This window comes from Rhipicephalus microplus, unplaced genomic scaffold, assembly GCF_043290135.1.
Source record: "Rhipicephalus microplus isolate Deutch F79 unplaced genomic scaffold, USDA_Rmic scaffold_217, whole genome shotgun sequence".
Lineage (NCBI taxonomy): Eukaryota > Metazoa > Arthropoda > Arachnida > Ixodida > Ixodidae > Rhipicephalus > Rhipicephalus microplus.
Genome location: NW_027464788.1, coordinates 142,914 through 152,500, shown reverse-complemented (window position 1 = coordinate 152,500; position 9,587 = coordinate 142,914).

Sequence of the window (9,587 nt, the reverse complement as noted above, 5' to 3'; positions counted from 1 at the left end):
CGAGACAAAGCTCGGCCCTAAACCGCGCCAAGTACGGAAGGAACGGCGCGGAGAGGGCTCGAGACAAAGCTCGACCCTAAACCGCGCCAAGTACGGAGGGAACAGCGCGGCTAAGGGCTCGAAACAAACCCTAAACCGCGCCAAGTACGGAGGGAACAGCGCGGCTAAGGGCTCGAAACAAACCCTAAACCGCGCCAAGTACGGAAGGAACGGCGCGGAGAGGGCTCGAGACAAAGCTCGACCCTAAACCGCGCCAAGTACGGAGGGAACAGCGCGGCTAAGGGCTCGAAACAAACCCTGAACCGCGCCAAGTACGAAAGGAACGGCGCGCAGTAGGGGTTTAAAACAAAGCTGGTCCCAAAATCGCGCCAAGTACGAAAGGAACAGCGCGGTCGAGACTCGGAAGAAAAAGCTTTCAAAGTGTCGTAGCACGATGCACACTGCTGTTCGTGTGGAACAAACGTGACTACCGTGCTGTACGGTGGAGTTCTGTGCGCAAAAGCGGCGCGTGTGTTTCTAAGCACCACAGCGTTGTGTCAAAAAAGAGGTGCCTGAGAGAAACGCATGCGACTGCCGTGCTTTGCGGCATAGCACCGTGCGCAAAAACGGTGCGCATGCAAGAGGTGTCAGAGCTAGCGAACTTGTGCCACGAGCAACAGGTCACTAAAAGCCTATAGATGACGGTGTTGGAGGAAAAGAAAAATATCGAGAAAGCACTGCGGTGTGCCGTGCGTAGGGACGGGCGCGCGTGCCACATGCCGCCGAAATATGGGTGTCGGAGAAAACAGAGTGCCGCGCGTAACGAGGGGCGCGCGTGTTACAGAGAGATATGCCCAAACGCATGAAAGTGTACGCAGGTGTCCTAAGGCAGTTTTTTTTTTTTTTTCCTCATTTTGATGTCGCCCCGGCTGACGCGGTTTTCGTTTTTCCGTGCCGCCCCGGCTGACGCAGTTTTTGCGCCGCCCCGGCTGACGCGGTTTTTGCGCCGCCCCGGCTGACGCGGTTTTCGCGCCGCCCCGGCTGACGCGGTTTTCGCGCCGCCCCGGCTGACGCGGTTCGGACTTTGCACTTTTTGGCTCACCCCGGCTGGCGGCCCACTCACTCGATCGCCAGGTCTGTTTGCCCCGGTGGTTCCACCGCCAGGCTTAAGCGCGAACTTTTTTTGTTTGTTTTCTTTTGATTAAGCGCAAGCTTTTTTCTTTGTTTTCTTTTGATTAAGCGCGGGCTTTTTTCTTTGTTTTTTTTTTTTATTTCGCCCCGGCAGACGCGGTTTTTGCGCCGCCCCGGCTGACGCGGTTTTTGCCGCCCCGGCTGACGCAGTTCGGACTTAGCACTTTTCGGCTGTGCCTGGCTGGCGGCCCACTCACTCGATCGCCATGTCTGTTTGCCACAGTTTTCCCGGTGGTGCCGCACCCGGGCTCGCCCCGGCTGACGCAGTTTTCGCGCCGCCCCGGCTGACGCGGTTTCGTGCCGCCCCGGCAGACGCGGTTTTCGCGCCGCCCCGGCTGACGCGGTTTCGTGCCGCCCCGGCAGACGCAGTTCGGACTTAGCACTTTTCGGCTGTGCCTGGCTGGCGGCCCACTCACTCGATCGCCATGTCTGTTTGCCACAGTTTTCCCGGTGGTGCCGCACCCGGGCTCGCCCCGGCTGACGCAGTTTTCGCGCCGCCCCGGCTGACGCGGTTTCGTGCCGCCCCGGCAGACGCGGTTTTCGCGCCGCCCCGGCTGACGCGGTTTCGTGCCGCCCCGGCAGACGCAGTTCGGACTTAGCACTTTTCGGCTGTGCCTGGCTGGCGGCCCACTCACTCGATCGCCATGTCTGTTTGCCACAGTTTTCCCGGTGGTGCCGCACCCGGGCTCGCCCCGGCTGACGCAGTTTTCGCGCCGCCCCGGCTGACGCGGTTTCGTGCCGCCCCGGCAGACGCGGTTTTCGCGCCGCCCCGGCTGACGCGGTTTCGTGCCGCCCCGGCAGACGCAGTTCGGACTTGGCACTTTTCGGCTGTGCCTGGCTGGCGGCCCACTCACTCGATCGCCATGTCTGTTTGCCACAGTTTTCCCGGTGGTGCCGCACCCGGGCTCGCCCCGGCAGACGCGTTTTTTTTTTTTCTTTCGCCCCGGCTGACGCAGTTTTCGCGCCGCCCCGGCTGACGCGGTTTCGTGCCGCCCCGGCAGACGCGGTTTTTTGCGCCGCCCCGGCTGACGCGGTTTTTGCCGCCCCGGCTGACGCAGTTCGGACTTAGCACTTTTCGGCTGTGCCTGGCTGGCGGCCCACTCACTCGATCGCCATGTCTGTTTGCCACAGTTTTCCCGGTGGTGCCGCACCCGGGCTCGCCCCGGCTGACGCAGTTTTCGCGCCGCCCCGGCTGACGCGGTTTCGTGCCGCCCCGGCAGACGCGGTTTTCGCGCCGCCCCGGCTGACGCGGTTTCGTGCCGCCCCGGCAGACGCAGTTCGGACTTAGCACTTTTCGGCTGTGCCTGGCTGGCGGCCCACTCACTCGATCGCCATGTCTGTTTGCCACAGTTTTCCCGGTGGTGCCGCACCCGGGCTCGCCCCGGCTGACGCAGTTTTCGCGCCGCCCCGGCTGACGCGGTTTCGTGCCGCCCCGGCAGACGCGGTTTTCGCGCCGCCCCGGCTGACGCGGTTTCGTGCCGCCCCGGCAGACGCAGTTCGGACTTAGCACTTTTCGGCTGTGCCTGGCTGGCGGCCCACTCACTCGATCGCCATGTCTGTTTGCCACAGTTTTCCCGGTGGTGCCGCACCCGGGCTCGCCCCGGCAGACGCGTTTTTTTTTTCTTTCGCCCCGGCTGACGCAGTTTTCGCGCCGCCCCGGCTGACGCGGTTTCGTGCCGCCCCGGCAGACGCGGTTTTTTTGCGCCGCCCCGGCTGACGCGGTTTTTGCCGCCCCGGCTGACGCAGTTCGGACTTGGCACTTTTTGGCTGAGCCTGGCTGGTGGCCCACTCACTCGATCGCCATGTCTGTTAGCCACAGTTTTCCCGGTGGTGCCGCACCCGGGCTCGCCCCGGCTGACGCAGTTTTCGCGCCGCCCCGGCAGACGCGGTTTTCGCGCCGCCCCGGCTGACGCGGTTTTTGCCGCCCCGGCTGACGCAGTTCGGACTTGGCACTTTTTGGGCTGAGCCTGGCTGGCGGCCCACTCACTCGATCGCCATGTCTGTTTGCCACAGTCTTCCCGGTGGTGCCGCACCCGGGCTCGCCCCGGCAGACGCGTTTTTTTTTTCTTTCGCCCCGGCAGACGTGGTTCCCCCCCCCCCCTTTTCGCTCGCCCCGGCTGACGAGGTTTTCGCGCCGCCCCGGCTGACGCAGTTTTCGCGCCGCCCCGGCTGACGCGGTTTCGTGCCGCCCCGGCTGACGCGGTTTTCGCGCCGCCCCGGCTGACGCGGTTTTTGCGTCGCCCCGGCTGACACGGTTCGGACTTTGCACTTTTCGGCTGTGCCTGGCTGGCGGCCCACTCACTCGATCGCCATGTCTGTTTGCCACAGTTTTCCCGGTGGTGCCGCACCCGGGCTCGCCCCGGCTGACGCAGTTTTCGCGCCGCCCCGGCTGACGCGGTTTCGTGCCGCCCCGGCAGACGCGGTTTTCGCGCCGCCCCGGCTGACGCGGTTTCGTGCCGCCCCGGCAGACGCAGTTCGGACTTAGCACTTTTCGGCTGTGCCTGGCTGGCGGCCCACTCACTCGATCGCCATGTCTGTTTGCCACAGTTTTCCCGGTGGTGCCGCACCCGGGCTCGCCCCGGCTGACGCAGTTTTCGCGCCGCCCCGGCTGACGCGGTTTCGTGCCGCCCCGGCAGACGCGGTTTTCGCGCCGCCCCGGCTGACGCGGTTTCGTGCCGCCCCGGCAGACGCAGTTCGGACTTAGCACTTTTCGGCTGTGCCTGGCTGGCGGCCCACTCACTCGATCGCCATGTCTGTTTGCCACAGTTTTCCCGGTGGTGCCGCACCCGGGCTCGCCCCGGCAGACGCGTTTTTTTTTTTTTCTTTCGCCCCGGCTGACGCAGTTTTCGCGCCGCCCCGGCTGACGCGGTTTCGTGCCGCCCCGGCAGACGCGGTTTTTTGCGCCGCCCCGGCTGACGCGGTTTTTGCCGCCCCGGCTGACGCAGTTCGGACTTAGCACTTTTCGGCTGTGCCTGGCTGGCGGCCCACTCACTCGATCGCCATGTCTGTTTGCCACAGTTTTCCCGGTGGTGCCGCACCCGGGCTCGCCCCGGCTGACGCAGTTTTCGCGCCGCCCCGGCTGACGCGGTTTCGTGCCGCCCCGGCAGACGCGGTTTTCGCGCCGCCCCGGCTGACGCGGTTTCGTGCCGCCCCGGCAGACGCAGTTCGGACTTAGCACTTTTCGGCTGTGCCTGGCTGGCGGCCCACTCACTCGATCGCCATGTCTGTTTGCCACAGTTTTCCCGGTGGTGCCGCACCCGGGCTCGCCCCGGCTGACGCAGTTTTCGCGCCGCCCCGGCTGACGCGGTTTCGTGCCGCCCCGGCAGACGCGGTTTTCGCGCCGCCCCGGCTGACGCGGTTTCGTGCCGCCCCGGCAGACGCAGTTCGGACTTAGCACTTTTCGGCTGTGCCTGGCTGGCGGCCCACTCACTCGATCGCCATGTCTGTTTGCCACAGTTTTCCCGGTGGTGCCGCACCCGGGCTCGCCCCGGCAGACGCGTTTTTTTTTTCTTTCGCCCCGGCTGACGCAGTTTTCGCGCCGCCCCGGCTGACGCGGTTTCGTGCCGCCCCGGCAGACGCGGTTTTTTTGCGCCGCCCCGGCTGACGCGGTTTTTGCCGCCCCGGCTGACGCAGTTCGGACTTGGCACTTTTTGGCTGAGCCTGGCTGGTGGCCCACTCACTCGATCGCCATGTCTGTTAGCCACAGTTTTCCCGGTGGTGCCGCACCCGGGCTCGCCCCGGCTGACGCAGTTTTCGCGCCGCCCCGGCAGACGCGGTTTTCGCGCCGCCCCGGCTGACGCGGTTTTTGCCGCCCCGGCTGACGCAGTTCGGACTTAGCACTTTTCGGCTGTGCCTGGCTGGCGGCCCACTCACTCGATCGCCATGTCTGTTTGCCACAGTTTTCCCGGTGGTGCCGCACCCGGGCTCGCCCCGGCTGACGCAGTTTTCGCGCCGCCCCGGCTGACGCGGTTTCGTGCCGCCCCGGCAGACGCGGTTTTCGCGCCGCCCCGGCTGACGCGGTTTCGTGCCGCCCCGGCAGACGCAGTTCGGACTTAGCACTTTTCGGCTGTGCCTGGCTGGCGGCCCACTCACTCGATCGCCATGTCTGTTTGCCACAGTTTTCCCGGTGGTGCCGCACCCGGGCTCGCCCCGGCTGACGCAGTTTTCGCGCCGCCCCGGCTGACGCGGTTTCGTGCCGCCCCGGCAGACGCGGTTTTTTTGCGCCGCCCCGGCTGACGCGGTTTTTGCCGCCCCGGCTGACGCAGTTCGGACTTGGCACTTTTTGGGCTGAGCCTGGCTGGCGGCCCACTCACTCGATCGCCATGTCTGTTTGCCACAGTCTTCCCGGTGGTGCCGCACCCGGGCTCGCCCCGGCAGACGCGTTTTTTTTTTCTTTCGCCCCGGCAGACGTGGTTCCCCCCCCCCCCCTTTTCGCTCGCCCCGGCTGACGAGGTTTTCGCGCCGCCCCGGCTGACGCAGTTTTCGCGCCGCCCCGGCTGACGCGGTTTCGTGCCGCCCCGGCTGACGCGGTTTTCGCGCCGCCCCGGCTGACGCGGTTTTTGCGTCGCCCCGGCTGACACGGTTCGGACTTTGCACTTTTCGGCTGTGCCTGGCTGGCGGCCCACTCACTCGATCGCCATGTCTGTTTGCCACAGTTTTCCCGGTGGTGCCGCACCCGGGCTTGCCCCGGCAGACGCGTTTTTTTTTTTCTTTTCGCCCCGGCTGACGCAGTTTTCGCCCCGCCCCGGCTGACGCGGTTTCGTGCCGCCCCGGCAGACGCGGTTTTTTGCGCCGCCCCGGCTGACGCGGTTTTTGCCGCCCCGGCTGACGCAGTTCGGACTTTGCACTTTTTGGCTGAGCCTGGCTGGCGGCCCACTCACTCGATCGCCATGTCTGTTTGCCACAGTTTTCCCGGTGGTGCCGCACCCGGGCTCGCCCCGGCAGACGCGTTTTTTTTTTTCCTTCGCCCCGGCAGACGTGGTTCCCCCCCCCCCTCCGTCTTTCTTTTTGTTTTTTTTTTTCGCCGCGGCTGAAGAGGATTTTTCGGTGCCTCGACGCCCCGGTAGTCGCGGTTTTTCCGTTTCCGCACGGCCCCGGCTGACGCTGCTCGGTCACAGTCGCCTTTTGTGAGGATTGCAGACTTCTTGAGCGCGGGTGTTTTTTTTTTGTTGTTGTTGTTGTTTTATTACGCATTCGCTCCAGCAGACGCTGTTTAGACTTTTTGTTTCCTCTTTTATCCTGCGACGAGGTGACGAGGTTTATTCGGTGCCCCGCCGCCCCGGCTGAAGTGATTTTTCCTGTCCCGTGCCGCCCCGGCTGACGCGGTTGGGACTTCGCGTTTGTTCGGCCGCCACGGGTTTTGGCGCACTCGCTCGGTTGCTTGTTGTTGCCACTTGTTGCGAACCCAGGTTTCTTGAGCGAGCGCGGGCGTTTTTTCTTCCTTTCTTTCTTTGTTCTATGTGTTAGCGAATCGGCCTTTAATATCACACGAGGACTCACAACCAACAATTTTCAGTTTGAAGTGTAAAAAATCTGCAGGTGTTGACGTAACTGACTTGCCCCGTACCCTTGAGTACATCCATGAAGTTCTCGTAGTACTACTAAATCGCATTATTCCAAGTGGAGAAATTCCCATAAACTTGCAAACCTCTACACGAAAATCGGTGCGCGTGATAAAGTTGAAAATTATCGTCCGATATCAAATGTGCCTTCTATAACACAAATTCTAGGAAAAAAAAAAAAAAAACACTTGTTCGCCGTTTTCTGCGCCGTGACTGGCAGCACTCCGGCGAAGCGAAACGGGGTCGATTCGAGCACGATATCGGCGTCTTTCGACGTGCTCGCCGGCGACCGTCGCACGAGTACGTCGCACGAGCGCGTCTGCCGGGGCGCCGTTTGCGAAGCCGACGCAAAAGTGGGAACCGCCGCTCGGATGATCGCCGCTTTCGGCAGAGTGAGTGTTGGCACTCCGGGGAAGCGAAACAGCGTGAATGCGCCCACGAAATCGGCGTATTTTGAAGTGCCCGCCGGCGACCGTCGCACGAGTACGGTAAACCGCGTCAGCCGGGGCGTAGTTCGGGACGCCGACGAAAAAGTGGGAAGCGCAACTCGGATCTTCGCCGTTTTTGCAGGAGTGAGTGGCGGCCCTCCTGCGAGACCAAGAAGCATCGATTCGTGCACGAATTCGGCGCCTTTCGACGTGATCGCCGGCGACCGTCGCTCGAGTAGGGCAAACCGCGTCTGCCGGGGCGGGCTTCGGGACGCCGATGCGAAAGTGGGAAACGCTGCTCGGATGTTCGCCGTTTTTGGCCGAGTGAGTGCTGGCACTCGGGCGAAGCCAAACGGGGCCGATTACGGCACGATATCGGCGTCTTTCGACGTGCCCGGCGGCGACCGTCGCACGAGTACGGTAAACCGCGTCAGCCCGGGCGGAGTTCGGGACGCCGATGCGAAAGTGGAGAACGCCGCTCGGATCTTCGCCGTTTTTGGAGGAGTGAGTGGCGGCACTCCGGAGAAGCCAAGGAGCGCCAATTAGCGCACGATATCGGCGTCTTTCGACGCGCTCGCCGGCGACCGTCGAACGAGTAGGGCAAACCGCGTCTGCCGGGGCGGGGTTTACGACGCCGACGCAAAAGTGGGAACCGCCGCTCGGATGTTGGCCGTTTTTGGCAGAGTGAGTGCTGGCACACCGGCGACGCGAAAGAGCGCGAAAGCGCCCACGAAAGTGGCGTATTTGGACGTGCTTGACGGCGACCGCTGCAGGAGTACGAAAAACCACGTCAGCCGGGGCGAGCGACCCACGGCGGTCTGGGTGCTTATCGCTGCTATTATAGGGGCACCCCGGCAGACGCAGAAAAAAAAAATTTTTTTTCGACCTTCTTTTTTGCTGGTCGAGCTCGGGTAACCCAGGTCGCAATGGGAGCCGCGCACGAAAGCGGCGTCGCGAGACGCGTTCGCGGTCGCTAGTCGCACGAGCTCGGCAACCGCGTCAGCCGGCGCGGAGTTCGGGATGCCGACGGCTAAGTGGGTACCGCTGCTCGGATGTTCGCCGTTTTTGGCCGAGTGAGTGCTGGCACTCCGGCGAAGCGAAACGGGGCCGATTCGGGCACGATATCGGCGTATTTCGACGTGCTCGCCGGCGACCGTCGCACGAGTACGGCAAAGCGCGTCTGCCGGGGCGAGGTTTGCGATGCCGACGAAAAAGTGGGAAGCGCCGCTCGGATCTTCGCCGTTTTTGCAGGAGTGAGTGGCGGCCCTCCTGCGAGACCAAGAAGCATCGACTCGCGCACGATATCGGTGTCTTTCGACGTGCCCGCCGGCCACCGCCGCACGAGTACGGCAAACCGCGTATGCCGGGGCGGGGTTGGCGACGCCGACGCAAAAGTGGGAACCGCCACTAGGATGTTCGCCGTTTTTGGCAGAGTGAGTGCTGGCACACCGGCGACGCGAAAGAGCGCGAAAGCGCCCACGAAAGTGGCGTATTTGGACGTGCTTGACGGCGACCGCTGCAGGAGTACGAAAAACCACGTCAGCCGGGGCGAGCGACCCACGGCGGTCTGGGTGCTTATCGCTGCTATTATAGGGGCACCCCGGCAGACGCAGAAAAAAAAAATTTTTTTTCGACCTTCTTTTTTGCTGGTCGAGCTCGGGTAACCCAGGTCGCAATGGGAGCCGCGCACGAAAGCGGCGTCGCGAGACGCGTTCGCGGTCGCTAGTCGCACGAGCTCGGCAACCGCGTCAGCCGGCGCGGAGTTCGGGATGCCGACGGCTAAGTGGGTACCGCTGCTCGGATGTTCGCCGTTTTTGGCCGAGTGAGTGCTGGCACTCCGGCGAAGCGAAACGGGGCCGATTCGGGCACGATATCGGCGTATTTCGACGTGCTCGCCGGCGACCGTCGCACGAGTACGGCAAAGCGCGTCTGCCGGGGCGAGGTTTGCGATGCCGACGAAAAAGTGGGAAGCGCCGCTCGGATCTTCGCCGTTTTTGCAGGAGTGAGTGGCGGCCCTCCTGCGAGACCAAGAAGCATCGACTCGCGCACGATATCGGTGTCTTTCGACGTGCCCGCCGGCCACCGCCGCACGAGTACGGCAAACCGCGTATGCCGGGGCGGGGTTGGCGACGCCGACGCAAAAGTGGGAACCGCCACTAGGATGTTCGCCGTTTTTGGCAGAGTGAGTGCTGGCACTCCGGCGAAGCGAAAGAGCGCGAATGCGCCCACGAAAGTGGCGTGTTTGGACGTGCTTGACGACGACCACCGCAGGAAAACGAAAAACCACGTCAGCCGGGGCGAGCGACCCATGGCGGTCTGGGTGCTTATCGCTGCTATTATAGGGGCACCCCGGCAGACGCAAAAAAAAAAAAAATTTTTTTTCGACATTCTTTCTTGCTCGTCGACCTCGGGTGACCCAGGTCGCAGT